General features: G+C 38.0%; 1 protein-coding gene across 2 annotated transcripts in view; it reads right to left on the reverse strand.

Moving 5' to 3' along the window:
- Window positions 1–15,716, reverse strand: part of LOC109407262 (netrin receptor unc-5) — a 468,026-nt gene that overhangs the window by 408,671 nt on the left and 43,639 nt on the right. The window contains exon 2 of one of the 2 annotated variants that reach the window (XM_062850699.1): window positions 5,550–5,591. The gene's annotated coding sequence lies outside the window, so the exon portion shown is untranslated. Of the gene's footprint in view, window positions 1–5,109; window positions 5,592–15,716 lie in introns of both variants that reach the window. The other variant, XM_062850698.1, reaches the window with a different exon arrangement.

A 15,716-nucleotide genomic window follows, 5' to 3' on the forward strand; every position in this document is an offset into this window, starting at 1 on the left:
GAAATTTCTACGGAAAATCTTTTAGAAATATCTCAAAATTTTTTGTAGAGATCCTTGCAGACGTTTATCTATGCGTTTCTCCGGATATGTCCGATTTTTTTTCATAAATTAGTCCACAGATTTCCTTAGCGAAGCTTTCAGGAAATCCTAGAAGAATTTTATTGTGGGATTTTTTTATGAATTTTCCTATAAACCCTTCACTTTTTTCTAGGAATGCCACCTAGGGTTACCAGAGAAGCTTTTCCAAGCTTTTCTCCTGGAAACTCTCAAAAAAGGATTCCTTCAAGAATTTCCTAGGGATTTCTTTGAATTTTCGTTCAGAGATTCATTCAAAAATGCTTTCCCAAGATTTCTGCAGGGATTCACTGGGATCACTGAAGATTTCTTTAGAAATAATTTCACAATTTCTTCCAGAAATTCCTGCTGCTCCAGGATCTTACTCAGAGTTTTAGGAATTTCTTCCGCAGTTTCCCCAAGGCATTTTTTTAAAACTTCTTTCATGGAGATTTTTTTTCCTCAATAAAATTCTTCAGAAATTCTGCAGGGATTGCTTTGAAAATACTTTCCAGGGTATCTCCGAAAATTTTCTGAGCAATTCCTTCAGCAATTCCTGTAAAAAATTCTACAAGTTTATTTTTTAAAATTTGATGTCTTTAAGGATACATGTAAATTTTTGTTTAGATATTATTCCTGGGATTTTGGAGAAGTTCTTCCAGAAATTGCTCTATAATAACTGACTTTATAACTGTAAGAAATCCCTGAAGGAGATTCTTAGAAATTCTTGGAAAATTGTTTCAAGAAATCTTAAAAATATTACTGGAGATACTTTTGGAGAATCCAAGAAGAAATTTTCGTTTTTTTCTGAGAAATTCCTTAACAATAGTTCCTGAAGCAATTTCTGATGTTTTCTTTTGAGGAATTCCCGTATAACTGCTTAAGATAAAACCTAGGAGTAAACCTAAATAAACACTTTAAAATGACATCTTCGAAAAAAAAATCATAAAGGGTTTTTCGAGGAATCATCCAAGCAATTCCAAGAAAAAACAATCTTTGGAAACTGGAGAGATTCCTGTAAAAATCCGTAGAGATCAAAACGTGGAATCCTCAGAAAAATGTCTAATACAATTGAAAGAACTGGAAAATTCTGTGAAAATTCTTGGAAAATGCTGAGGAATAAGTTCTAGAGTGATTTCCACAAATTATAATCTTTAGAAATCGCTGAAAGAAAGTCTGAATAAATCTAAAATCATGCCTTTTCAGATTTTTCTAGAGAAATTTCCAAATAGGTATATACCCAAGAAAATTCCTGAATTAAGGGAGTAATACCTGAAGGAAACTCTGGAGAAATTCAAGCAATATGTTTTGTCTTTATGTTTCAGAAATTCAGCCCTGAGTTTCTGAATTTCTAGAGGAAAAGTCCTACAGAAATTTCTGAAAGAATCTACGTGTCAAAGTCTTCCTTAAGGTGGAATGCAAACTGATTTTAAGGATGAGCAACCCCAGAATAATCGTCTTTCAATACAAGTTTATAGCTTCTTTGAAGAGTTATCATTTTTTCCGGCATCCTCGTCTGGCAGAAAGCATCAGCATGATCTAAGAGTTATTCTACTCTTCCATTTTTTTTTTTATTTTTTTTTCTTACCTAGAACAGTTTCAGTTTCATTCCGTATTAGTTTGCTTCTTTAACAATAATCTGGAAAAATCTACAACTACATGCCAGTGTGAAATAACTGGACCGGCTAAAAATCGATTTCGTCATCCTAGGCGTAGCAATGCTGAATACCTAAGCTCTAAAGGCTATGGCTGTATGTGGCTCATAGTAAGTTTTCATTTTAGTTGAATCAAAATCAACACAAAACAAAAATTGAAGTTGAAACAAAATCAACAAATCAAAAATGATAACTCAAATTGATTCCACGAATATCAAAATGGAAAGAAGCTGGTAACCATTTTTTTTTTCAATACTGCATTAAGCTATTAAAATGAAATAATACAGCTGTTTAAAAAGAGGTTTTGTTAGGAATTGGGTATCATTTTTAGCTATTTTGTCGACAAAGATAAATGAAAAAAAAAAATCTTCTTTATCGGCACCGTCAGCAGCCGAAAAAACTTCATACACTTAAGTCTATTTTCCTCTTGCCCTGCATAAAAATAGGGAGCAGCTAGGGTAGCGAACCACTTAGGCAGCGGCCGGTGTTTTGGTCACTCTTCGCTTTAACTCAGTCAATTCCAAACCAATTGACTTGAAATTTTGTACACGGCTAGATTAGGTCTGTCCACCTTTTCAAAAATGTTCTCTGATTCTCAAGTCCACCCCCATATTTTGATTGGCATCCTGAAAGAAGCAACTGGTCAAAATTTCAGCCAAATCCATTGAAATTAAGAGGTGCATCAAATCAATTTTGTGTTTTTCGACTATTTTTGAACTTCAAAAAATCATAACTACGCTAAAACATGTCAAAACTTTATTCTATTGGCAGAAATTGAAAGCTATACTTGTTGGCTACAACTTCTCCAAACAACGTGTACCAATAAAATTGAAGGAAACATGTGTAATTATCACATTTGTGATCAGAAAAACCTTAAAAAGTTGATTTTTTAATAGACTTCGTTCTGGAATACCCTAATATACGTAATATGTTTGATATTTTAAAACGGCATCATGTTCTCTCATGTTTTTGGGTTATTTGCTTCTTTGACACAAATGCTGTAGGAGTTGAGCAAAAAATATTAAAAATCGGGAAAGCCAAATGTGGCCTAAAAACTAGCTTTTCGGAGGCAATCACGTTGTGGCGCGAAATTGTACTGAACGTAGTAGCTTTGCTTCCTTGTAGTTTGCCTAGGCTACCCCCTACTACGGGTGATAACAAACAAGCGTGATGACAGGTGTTGGCTATCATATCAGTGCTGACGCGATGCCACTTTTTGCGCGCCAAAGCGTGATGGCACCCGAAGAGCTAATTTTTAGGCCACATTTGGCTTTCACGAATTTTAGTAATTTTTGCTCAACTCCTACAGCATTAGTGTCAAAGAAGCAAATAACCAAAAAACATTGGAGAATATGATGCCGTTTTGAAAAATCCAACTTATTACGTATATTAGGGTGTTCCAGAACGAAATCTATTAAAAAATCAACTTTTTAAAGTTTTTCTGATTACAAATGTGATAATTACACATGTTTCCTTCAATTTTATAGGCACACGTTGTTCGGAGAAGTTGTAGCAAACAAGTATAGCTTTCAATTTCTGTCAAAAGAATTAAGTTTTGACAAGTTTTAGTGTAGTTATGATTTTTTGAAGTTCAAAAATAATCGAGAAACACAAAATTGATTTGATGCACCTCTTAATTTCAATGGATTTGGCTGAAATTTTGACCAGTTACTTCTTTCAGGATGCCAATCAAAATATGAAGGTGCACTTGAGAATCATAGAACATTTTTGAAAAGCTGGACAGGCCTAGGCTAGATACTATACGTATCTAATCGCGTTCCAAAAATTGTGTCAATTGGTTCAGAATTGGTTGAGTTATAGCAGAAAAGTGACTAAAATAGGACCCCTGCCGAGATGGTCCACTTCCCTATTCAGTACCAATATTGTGCATAAAAAATGTAATAATGACAGTAACTATGGTAACGGCGCGGCCAGGGAGTGTTCACAAAGGAGAACAAAGGCAGGTTGCAGAGGCGTTTCAGGGAGTCCCAAAGAGGTACCAGGATATCTCAGGAGATTTTCAAGGGGTTCTCAATAGATCGGGAAACTGGTCGCAGTGACTTACATACCCAACAAGAATATAAAAAGGAGTTCTCAGGGGCACCCTAGGGGGTCTCTAAGGCATTTCAAGGGGTCTTAAGAGGGTCATATGAGGCCTCAGAGACGCTTCAAGGGGTCTCAGGGGGGCATGGGGAGTTCCAGTGGATCTCAGGGGCATTTCAGAGTGTTTCAGGGACATTTCGGGATGTTTAAGGGTCTCTGGGGCGTCTCAGAGGGTTTCAGAAGGCTCCAAGGGTTCTCAGAAGCGCGTCAGAGAAGTTTCAGGGCATGTCAGAGAGATTCCAGGGGGCTTTCAGGAGGCCCTAGAGATGAATCTGTTGTGTCTGTGGTCTTCAGGATGGTGCAGGAGATTCAGATGTGCTTCTGGTGGTCTCAGTGGTGCTTACAGGGGTCTCAGAGGCGTTCAGGAGGTTAGTAAATAAGTGTCGCAAGTATTGTAAATAAGTGTTGCATCCATATTCAGTCACCCTATTCCAAAGTATACATGTTGCTTAGTTTAGGATTGGTCATTTTAACCACAAGGGTATTTTCACTATCATCCCTTGTAAGCCTCCTCCCTGATAAGCCTTAAAGTCATTAATGGACAGCCCTTATGAGCAGTTTGGACAAGATAACCAAAAGAAACATGAATATCATTAGTACACAATTCCAATATCCTTGATGGTTTTCTGAGAAATCGAAATTATATTTCCGATGACATCCTGATAGTCTGATGATTACATGGACCATTATTAGATTCATTTCCTTGAAAATCAGAATTGTTTTTCAGTATTCCAGCAATAAAATTCTGAAAATGAATGAACAATTACGGAGATGAATTTTAAGAGCTTCCTTAAAATCCTACTCTAATGATATCTCCCAAGCTAGCAAATCTTTCTCCCGGAATCATAGGTCAACTAGTTTACTACCACCCATCTGAAGGAATTATCAGTTTATTCGGGCATAATTTACTGCAGCCATTAGCAACGTTCACCCTCTTGGAACAAATTTCAATAGATTTAGAACCTTACCCTGCCCCCTCGCCCTCCACCACCACCGCAACTAGGTCAAAACTCCCCCATAGTAATACCGAACACCCTCTGCACAGCCAGTTATGATCTAACTTTTCAGCATGCAGAAAGGAGAGCAACTTATTTATCTTCGTTATAAATCTGCACCCTCCCAGTTGCGATAGGTCGAATTCCGGTTGCTCACATGGATATTTTTTCCAACCATCAAAATTTATCCACCAGCTCCAGCTCGCCCGGAGCTTTCCCTCCCCGCAAAGCGCAATGAAATACCGCCGGGGTACCCGACCGTAAAACTATCAAAAACTTTTTTGATGCTCTTATCAACTTACCTCGTTCTTTATTTAATGAGTTGTTCCAACTCGGGCCGGCCGCAAATCCGTACACATCGGTTCCCCGGGACAGCGAGATGCCGCCGGTTCGGGTTCTTGCTCTTCGTTGTGGGCCGCACCGTTTAAACTGTTTCGCAACTAAACCACCAGTGTGGTGGGGTTGTCTTTCGGTACGAATCGTTCTATTCTCGGTACTCTCGCTATCGTTACGTCTGTTAGTCGTCGGTCGCAATGCAATGGAATGGCAAGCAACCTACCAGCATAAGCATTTCCGTCGAGTCGCGTCCACTTTGTCCTGGTCGCGCCGGGTACAAGTCGGATTTATCCTGGTGGGGCGGTCTGACGAGACCAGTGGTGGCTCTGTTGGCTGTCTATATTTATGATGTTTACACAGATGATTAAATATGCACGGAGCTGTTGAAGTAACAGCAACTACTCACTGGCGAAGCTAATAGATTACGGCTGCCGACAGTAAGGGATTGCTGCAATTGAAAGAAATGAAGAAAGAAAAATCATCAACAAACTAGAGTATTTGCAACTACATGCATTGAGAATTTATCCGTAGAAAATTCGCTTATGTTTCGCTAATATTGGTTATTTTTTTCTGAGACAAATGTTTTATTTTTATTAGCTCGTTTAAAATTTTCTAGATTGCTTAGCCACTTCTGCTGATCTCTCGCAACCAAGCTCGCAACTCTTTACGACAATTTTTTTTCGCGTTAATGTATGCAAAAAATACCACATAAAATTTACAAAATTGGAAATCAAATACAACAATAATTATAAGAGTGCATCCTTATGATACAAACGAAATCCGAACTCAACTTCAAGGTCGTCTAAAGTGACTTGTACTTGAAGAGTCCGGAGTCCCCAACATAGTTTGAGTTCTAAATTTTCTCGTCTGAAATCAGCGACAGGCTTTGTGGTCTAGTGGCTACCGCTTCTGATTCGTATGCAGAAGGTCATGGGTTCAATCCCTGGCCCGTCCCTTTTATCCTACTTTGTATCTTTCTAACCACTTTCTCTCGCTCTCTCTTCTCTACATATACAACTCATGTATATTCATATGTTCACATTAGAACCAGAAACGATTTGCAAAAATTGGTTTCCCTTCCTTCCAACTTCCACAGCACAGTGTATATAACGCCTACAAGTTATACAACCAAAGTGAACTGTGCCGCTTGTCCTTCATAGTAATCACCACACAATCTATCAGCTTACGAACATCCCCAATCCATGGATCGCATCACCGACCCAACAGTGACTTCCATATCTCCCATCCTTTCCGTCTAACAAAAACCCCAGTCCGTGCTGGTTGTGGGGATGCAGAGGTGCTCTCGGTCTTTGGTAGCAACAACCAGCACACTCTAACACCCTCCCAACTGACCATAAGGACGTGGCCGGCACCGTTATTGATCAAAAATGTATGAGCTGCTTAAATTGCACTTTGAAAGTAAGTGGAGTGTCCCAGCCCTTATTCATTTAGATCTCAGTGCAACCATTGACATGCATAGTCAGATTTGATCGATTTGATCGATAAATTTTCTTCTCTGAATTCAGCATTGTAGACACCGCCCTAATCATTTCCTGTTTCCCAGTCTCCAGCATTTGGACGAGTCAGACGTGTGTTCCTTATCTCATCATGCGATAAACTTTAAATAAGTCCAGTTTTTCCCCTGCAAGTGCGAAAGGTTTTTTTATATCGTGCATTTTCCTGGTTGTGCGAAGTGTAGTGTTCCAGGGTGGTATCCAGCAAAACTAGGTAAGCGAGCTGCTTGCAGCATCGTACATCAAAGAAGAAGAATCACATCCAAAACAGTCATTCAGTTCTGAAAAATTCATTTCGTCATATCTAAATTCAATCACCTACAGCTCATTTTAGAAGCTGAACCTGAGAATATGGTATATGAAAAACTTGTGCGGCTAGACCAGTTCTACAAGAAAGTCACGGAAAAACCGCTATTTTTCGAATATTTAGGGTCAATATCACGGACTACCTTCGAAAAATGCAAATGATATTCACGGTGAATATCATTTGGCATTTTTCAAAGGTAGTCCGTGACATTTACATTAAATATTCGAAAAATAGCGGTTTTTCCGTGACTTTCTTGTAGAACTGGTCTAGCCGCACAAGTTTTCCATATACCCATATTCTCAGGTTCAGCTTCTAAAATGAGCTGTTAGTGATTGAATTTAGATATGATGAAATGAATTTTTCAGCACTGGTCATCATTATCGCCATCATCAGCCTCTTCTTCATCGAAGAGAACGGCGGCGATGGGTGCGAAGGCAGATGCGACGCACAGCAACACCAACTACTTGCCTGTGATAAATATTTGTCTGCTTCGATCAGATAAGTATCACTCTTTCGATACCGTCGATGGGGGTGACAATGGGTCTGGGGGGTGAGATTGGGTCAAAACGGAGAAACATAAAATTTGAAATAGCTCATCAACTATCGCTAATTTATGTTGAAAACTTTATATTATTTCAAAGAGGACATGTTTTAACACGTCATGATGCAGAATAAGATGTTTAGCAATAATCGTTTTTTGTTAAATTTGTGGCTAAACTTATATGATGAAACTACTAGTAAATCACTCTGAAAAAATTTCTCCTTCGTAATGTTTCACACAAGTACCTCACCATACATTTTCTTATAAGTGGTTAGCTGTAGGTATTACCTAGTTGATGCAACGAAAAAAGTGGGCTGAGCAATGCCATTTTTATTTAAAAATTCAATATTTTCGACCCTATGTCAAAATATTAAGAATGGGGGTGAGATTGGGCCAAGAAAGTTATTGAGTGCACATAACCTTAACTGAAAATTCGACTTGTTATACAGTCCCCATTTGACGTTAGAGTGGTGCCATGTTTACCGTATCTTCATAAAAGCACTTTTTTTTCGAAAATATGTCGAGGAAGTGTCAAGCGAGTGTGTTCATACGTTTAGTGCCTAAAATCATTTAAAACAATAAACCCATGCGTTTTGACAGCTACTCTAATCATTAGCTAATCTTTAGTGTACTGCAATATAGTAAGCTCACAAAATAGACTTAATAGCGTTCTTCTTCTCCACTTGTTTTTTGAAATTTTAAGGAAATTACCAGACGGTAGTGGGACCCAGAAAATACTGGGGCTATAAAACCGGTAACATAGCACAATGTCGGAAAGTTTTTTTTTTTGTTTTTATTTCTGTGTTCAATGTCGGAAAGCAAACGAACGTCGAGATGCGACATACGCCATTGCTTATTGAGTTTTTAACTTGAACTTTATGAATTAAGAGTGGCATACAAGGATTATTCATAAAATACATAAAAATTTTAAAGAACGAAAAATAAGTCTACCGTTGTACTAGGAGTCATACAAAATTTATTAAAAAATCCGTTTAAATGTTATTGCGGGAGAGGGTCTAATAATGTGAAACGCTGTGTAACATAACATTTGAACGACCCTCTATCTTGAGATGGAGTGATTTGCTTTGGCAATACAGGGGCCAATGACCATGTACATAAAAGTTTATAAAGGAGGGTTTGGATAAACATTTCTTAGGCAGTATACTAAAAATATCATGTTTTTTCAATCAATCTTTCAATGCGCCCCTCCCTCCTTGTAACCCTCCCTCCTCTCATGGAAGTTGAAACTTTAAATGAGGATGATTGTGGTATCTAAAAATAGTGATACAACATACAAACGTTATTTTATCAAATTTCAACCATTTTTTCGGTTGTATTAGCCCTTTTAGGTGGATAAATCATTTTTTTAAATCACCTAAGTTTTCATTCGTCATGCTTACATTGTATTTTAAGTCGGTTTACTAGATATGATCAATAAAATTAAATTATTTTCTCAGATAGGCGATTTCGAATGCTTTGACCCATTCTCACCCCCTCTAAGGGGTGAGATTGGGTCAATTTTCAATCATTTGTAGTTTAGTGAGCAATTCAAATAATGTGATACTTTCTTGCTAAGCTATCATTACCACATAGATGAGAATACATACCAAATAAAAAGTTATTCCGACTTCAAGAGCATTTGTTATTCAACAAACAATCTTTAAGTATCCTTTTTTGACCCATTCTCACCCCCAACGACGGTACTCTTTTTTGTCCGCCCAGTTTGTTTTGATCGCTTTGGTCTATAGGACACTGCATTGTTTTGAGTTTATTTGGGTTTTTGACGCTTCTTGGCCTTGTTGTTTACAAAATTTATGTAAGAGTGAAAGAGAAGGAGAGAATTTCATGCAGTGCCCTATTGTATCCCAAATCCACATTAGACCACGGCTTTTCTGACAAAACAACAGTGATTCTCAAATTACTGTATAAGGATCAGGGTGTACAAACTGTAAATAACAGATCTTTTTTATTATTTTTTTTTCTTACGCCATATCTTTTTTTTGCATCCTACAGGGTGTGCCAAAATAAAAATAAGAATCTAGTTCCGATATTATTAGTACAAGTTTTTCCCTTATTTTTATTTTTTTCTTTTTTTTTTACATATGTTTTTATTTGTTTAACGAATCAAGCAGTGCTCGTCCTAAGGAGGAGACTGAACTGAAAATACATTAAAGTTTTTCTCTTCCCTTTTTGAACTTTTGGCATATAGCGCGTATATTGTTTTCTTATGGACGAAGCGATTGGAGGCGAAGCGTACGCGGTTTTATCAACCATCTTCGCCTTGGCCTTGAACCATTGAATAAACTTTCGATTTATCAAGAGCAAACGCATTACTATCCTGGGACCGTTATTCACCAAGTGAAAACATCCAAGCTGTGTGTTACCGGACCTAGCTACAAAGCAGCAAATGAAATTGCTCAGCACGAAGTGTTTACTGTTGAATATGCGGTCTATGTGCCAGCACGATAAGTGGAGATGGAGGGGAAGATCCTCGACGCAACGCTGACATATGAGGACATCAAGACCGGCTTTGGTCGCTTCAAAAATAGGTTAATTTCTAAAGTGGCTATTCTTGACAGTAAACGCTTATCTACGGCTGAATGGGAAAAAAGGTCAAATGGGACAATGGTTGAATTGACAAAAATGTTAGTAGACCAAGTTATCAGTAGGTGTATTTCACCTATAAGAAAAAGTATTTGATGAGTATTTGTTGTTGCTCATTAAGAAAAAAAATATAGTTCTGTTTTAGAAGGCATATGAATTTTAGCCACCAACATTTCTATAGGATTTTTTCCTTCTTTTGTTTATGGGCTGTTCATTCAAATTTATTGTTTGTTCTTTTAAGTTTTGTTTTGAAATAATTATTGACTCTTTAGGTATTTATTTTCAATCAAAGATTTTGCCTTCTTTTATTCAATAGCTGTTCTTACTAACTATACTGCAGAAAAAATCATTTACTACTTGTGTTTAGCGATCGTTCTCTCTTGGATTGATACCCTTGCGATTTACACTGTATAGGTAAAAAGTTTCGTTTAGTTTGCTCATATAATACCCAGAGATTTGTCCTTCTCTATTCATAGACTGTTATCTTTATTAAATCGCTGGAATGTGGCGCTGTTCATAAACTAGACGTAAACATAAACATAAACATAAACATAAGACGTAAACATAAACATAAACATTTGGCCATATTAAAACCCCTCCTCCCCCTCTTAGAATTTTGTTCATACAAAATTTTCGAAATTTGTATGGAGCGTAAACTTTGGCCAGACCACCCCCGTCCCCCGTCCCTCCTATGAGTCTACATAGTTTATGGACATGTCCTCCGAATTGTCTTTTGTCTATTTAGCTTTTTTTTCTTATTCGACCTTTTGTCCATTCGACCTTTTGTCCTTCGACCTTATGTCTTTCGACATTTTGCCACAGATTCCGTGCTACCCCCGCCTCCTCCTGTTAAATGCACTTCGAAGAGAAACGTTCAACAAGGTAGCAAGAAAAAAGTTACTGAAGCTCCTCGCATTTCAAATAAAGCTTCTAGACCCAAGCGAGGACTATTTACTTTTAGGGAAGGTCCTCGACCTTCCAGAATCATTAAGAGGCATTATTGATAGTATTTTTTCCTACAGCCGAAGAGTATCTCCGGAATTTGACACAGTCATGGCCCCTCCTTGCTTCGATCATATCTTTCGATGGATAATTCATCAAGTGAGGTGCTATCATGCAACAAAAACATTCACCCATAACTAGATGAACCCAAGTAACACACTTGTCACAGAAGAGTTACGGCGGCGCAGGTTTTCGTTGTGCAGAAGTCACTGTGACTGACTTCTAGCAAGTAAGCGTTTATTTGTTAGAAGTAAGTCACAGTGACTTCTGCGCAACAAAAACAGCGCCGCCGTAACTCTTCTGTGACAAGCCAGGCCAAACATGTTTAAAGATCCTATCTGCAGAAGAGAGGCTCTCTTTGATTTCCCTCTCTTTCGTTAATATCTCAGCTGTTTATTTGTATTATGATTGTCTCCTTGCATTGAACGATGGTCAAAACAATCGTCTTTTGATTTGTACTGCAAAAATAGTTGCAAAGTATACCATTACTTTGCAATAATTGAAAGAGAAAGTAAACAAAGAGAGCCTCTCAAATGCAGATAGGACCTATTGAAATGTTTGGCCTGAAGTGTGTTATTGGGAAACATTCATGGGTGACTGTGATCACGCCACAAAATGTAGTGGATTGGCAAATCGATTGTACCGTGAGGTCGCCATTCACCGCTCATGCCCCATTCACCGCTCATGTTGGGTCAATCATACAAAAATAGTCAAATGTTAGTAAAGTATCGTAACAAAAGTGAATGTAACATGCTGCCACATTAAAAAACTTTCATTTCACCAAGTTTTTATATGGGTATACCTGAAATCACGTTCTCAAAAAATATTTCTCACACTGCGCTGCAGGACAACATGGGAACTGTTCAGGGCAAACAGCGGAAGAAATATCCAATAGGTAAAACTCGTTAAAGATTCCATTTTGGCAAAACAGGTTGAACTGAACGTCATGAATCATCAATACTTTGATAAATAAAAGTTATTTGGTTTTTATAAATGAATAGTTTCTGTGATTACATGAAAAAATAATCCAGTGAGCGGTGAATGGATCCATCATGAGCGGTGAATGGATGCATGAGCGGTAATAGGAGCCAAGAGATAACACAGTTGAATTTTTATTTTTTCGGTTGTAAACATATTTTACAATCGTTTTATATTTTTTCTATAAAAACAACATAATTGTTGAGTTTTTAACGTAAATTAAAGTGCAATATTCGCAATTGTCGATTTTTAATGTCATATACTTTACGAAAATGCCGTTAAATGAGCGGTGAATGGCGACCTCACGGTACTAATGAAATCCCAGTGATTCCAAAAACTGCGAACTGTGAATAAGCGGAAACAAAGATTTTCGGATTGTGCGTTCCGAGGGTCCTAACCATCAATGGAGCAGCAAAACAAAAGTCAGTGGCTCCCAACTGAATAGTTACGGCCCACCAAAGCAACACGACTTGTTTCAAAGCCAGCAACAGAAGCCTTAGTGCAATTTATTCACTGTCCGTATTATAGACGATAGAACGCAATTGAAACCCTAAAAAGCGAAGATTCTGAATATCTATGCTCCGCCTCCACGAATCGATGCCAAACACGAGGTATTTGGTGATTTCTATGAAACAAAACAACAAAGCAAATGCAACTCAATTGACAAGATGGAAGTTGCGTGTGCTTTCAGTGCGACTCATTTAGACCAAAGCATTGAAAGCCACATTTTGGAGGATGTTGCAGGTGCTGCTTGGGCACGTCAAATAAATCAAAAAGACTTATGCCATATGGATATTTTCGGACCTGGTTAATTGAGTTGATGTTGAAACCCGATATCGTAGGCCATTTTGGAATGAAATATGGTGCTTGGGGTTTCGGGGACAATATAGAGACACAACTGGGGGTTTCCTAAATCTTCAAAAACGCCTCTGTAGCGACTCTGAAATCCGCTAAAAATGCTCTGAAGCTTCTTGAAATGCCTCTGGAATGCCCCTAAAACACCCTGAAATCCCATTCAACGCACGTTAAATGCTCCGAAACACCCGAAAACGCCATGTAAAGTTTCCGTAACGTTGCACTGTGCTACTTTCAAAAAAGACCAGCATCTAGTGCATCGATTGATCATTTTTTTCTGGGCATTTGTAACTTGTAACTTGAAATTTGACCCGTGAAAAAGTAAATATTTCAGAGCAAAACTTTTCAAAATAGGGTGACGAAGGGTATTATTGGCAGGTTTGTTCTCTTGGTTATGGAAGGTTTTGTGAACCGAATTGCCTGGAATTTGGGCATATAACTCCCCGAGTAGAGGAAAAGAGCTCAATAATAGCATATTTTGATATGAAGATCAAAAAGTGATATGGGTTTGATTGACATAAGAGATAAAAGATCTAAAAATAAAATCAAAAATTTATTCCTGGAACATCATCATCAGATCATATTTAGATTTTGTAAGATCTAACCAATAGCAGCGAGCTATTCGTATGATCTTGAAATATCAAATTTTGATATTGTTCAGATGTTCCAGGAACATTTTTCAGATATTATTTTCAGATCTTTTATCTCTTATATCAATCAAACCCATATCATGTTTTGATCGTCAGTATTTTACCTCTACCCGGGTCAGCTTGGTTGGGAAGGATTTGAGGCCAACTCTGAGACCTACAGGTTCCAAGAAACTCCCCATGACGAAGAGAACAAAACTGCCGAAAATGCGTAAGTTCCCCTATCGCAAAACTCCCATTTCAAAAAAATTTGATTTCAGAATAATTCCGAAGTTTTTTTAGAATATGTTTTTCTGTAAAGTTGATAGCTCTAACGAAACACACAATTTTTCTGAAATAAATGTTTAATTTGTTGTTTAATTGTTTTAATTCGTTTACAAAATAATTGAAAAATCTCTGTTCAGCTATTTTTCTTGAAATAGAAGTTTTGCGATATTTAAAAAAGTTTTGCTCAGAAATGTTTTTTTTTTCATAATTCAAATTTCAAGTTATTAGCTGTCTGGAAGGACAATGAACGCTAAGACAATTTGCAGATGGTGCTGTGGTTTCTCTAAAAGGCCCACATGCATAAATTCATAAAAGACCATTGCAAAATTGCAAACATATAAACAAAGGTTCAACTTTGTACGCACAATTACCGGAACATGGAGGAATATTTGAAAGGATTATATTGTAGTCATGTGTGTCAAAAATTGATACATAAATTTATGAAATCCCCAACTAAACCTGAAGAGATACAGCATCAGTTCCAGTAAACTTTATAAAACCAAAACATTTTGCAATTTTACCAAAAAAAATTCTGGAAATACTATCAGACCAACCTACAGTAGAAGCTTAAACTATATTGATGGAATTTGTGAATATTGCGTAACTCACTGGAACAACCTGTTCCCCAGCCATATTAGCAAACTACAGCAGAATCACTTGGCGTGATACGGGACCTGGTGATGGTAAAACTGCGCCCAAAACTCTCCGTCATCAACAATGTACGGTACCAGCGACCGCCAAGGTACAACCTAGTAGAGCGACTGAAACAACCGGATGTCGCCTCAGCATACACGCAGAAACTCGAGGCCGCGTTGCCAGACGAGGGCGACCTCGATGAGGCCCCTCTAGAGAACTGCTGGAGTACAGTGGAAGCAGCTATCAACGACGCAGCCGAGAGCACCATCGGGTACGTGAAACGGAAATAGACGGACGAGAGTGAGGTGATCGAAAGGTGGAAGCAGCACTTCGATCAGCACCTGAATGGCGTGGAGAACGTAGGCACGGGAGACCACGGAAACGGAGGAAACGACGACGCCAGTGCAGCGGAGGACGGAAATGAATCAACTCCCACGCTGAGGGAAATTAAAGATGCCATTAACCAGCTAAAAACCAACAAAGCAGCTGCTAAGGGTGGTATCGCAGCTGAACTGATCAATATGGGCCCAGAAAAGTTGGCCGCCTGTCTGCATCAGCTGATAGTCAGGATCTGGGAAACCGAACAGCTACCGTGGAACAGCTAGTGTAACGAAGGGGTAATCTGTCCCATTCACAAGAGATGCGACAATTTGGAATGTGAGAACTTCAGAGCGATCACTATTTTGAATGCTGCCTCCAAAGTGCTATCCCAGATCATCTTCCGACGTCTGTCACCTAAAACGAATTAGTTCGAGAGGAGTTATCAAGCTGGCTTCATCGACGGCCGGTCGACAACGGCCAGATGATATTATCGCCAGAACATTTGGAACGGTGGCAGAGCTGTACACCCGCCTGAAACGAACTGATCGATTCCGATCCGAATTGATCTAAATCTGGATAGATCGAATTTGTTGCCTTAAATAACAGAAAAAAAACTTACACGTTAAGTTTAACTGGAAATTGTAAAAAATAAAAACATTATTTTATATATTTTATAGAGATACCTACCTTGCGACAGACTGTATTAAAATTTACAGATGTAAAAATATTAGTCATTTATGGCAAAAACAGTAAAACAGAAAAAAAAAACACACGAAGATATTAGAAGCCACTCTCGAAAAACGGCGTTTTTTTTATTTACGAAATGATACTTTTGATCATCTGTTATACATATTGGACTCAAAGAAGCTAGTGACTACTTACAGTGCACAGTGGGAAAAAT

The sequence above is a fragment of the Aedes albopictus genome, chromosome 2, assembly GCF_035046485.1.
Source record: "Aedes albopictus strain Foshan chromosome 2, AalbF5, whole genome shotgun sequence".
In the NCBI taxonomy this organism is placed as follows: domain Eukaryota; kingdom Metazoa; phylum Arthropoda; class Insecta; order Diptera; family Culicidae; genus Aedes; species Aedes albopictus.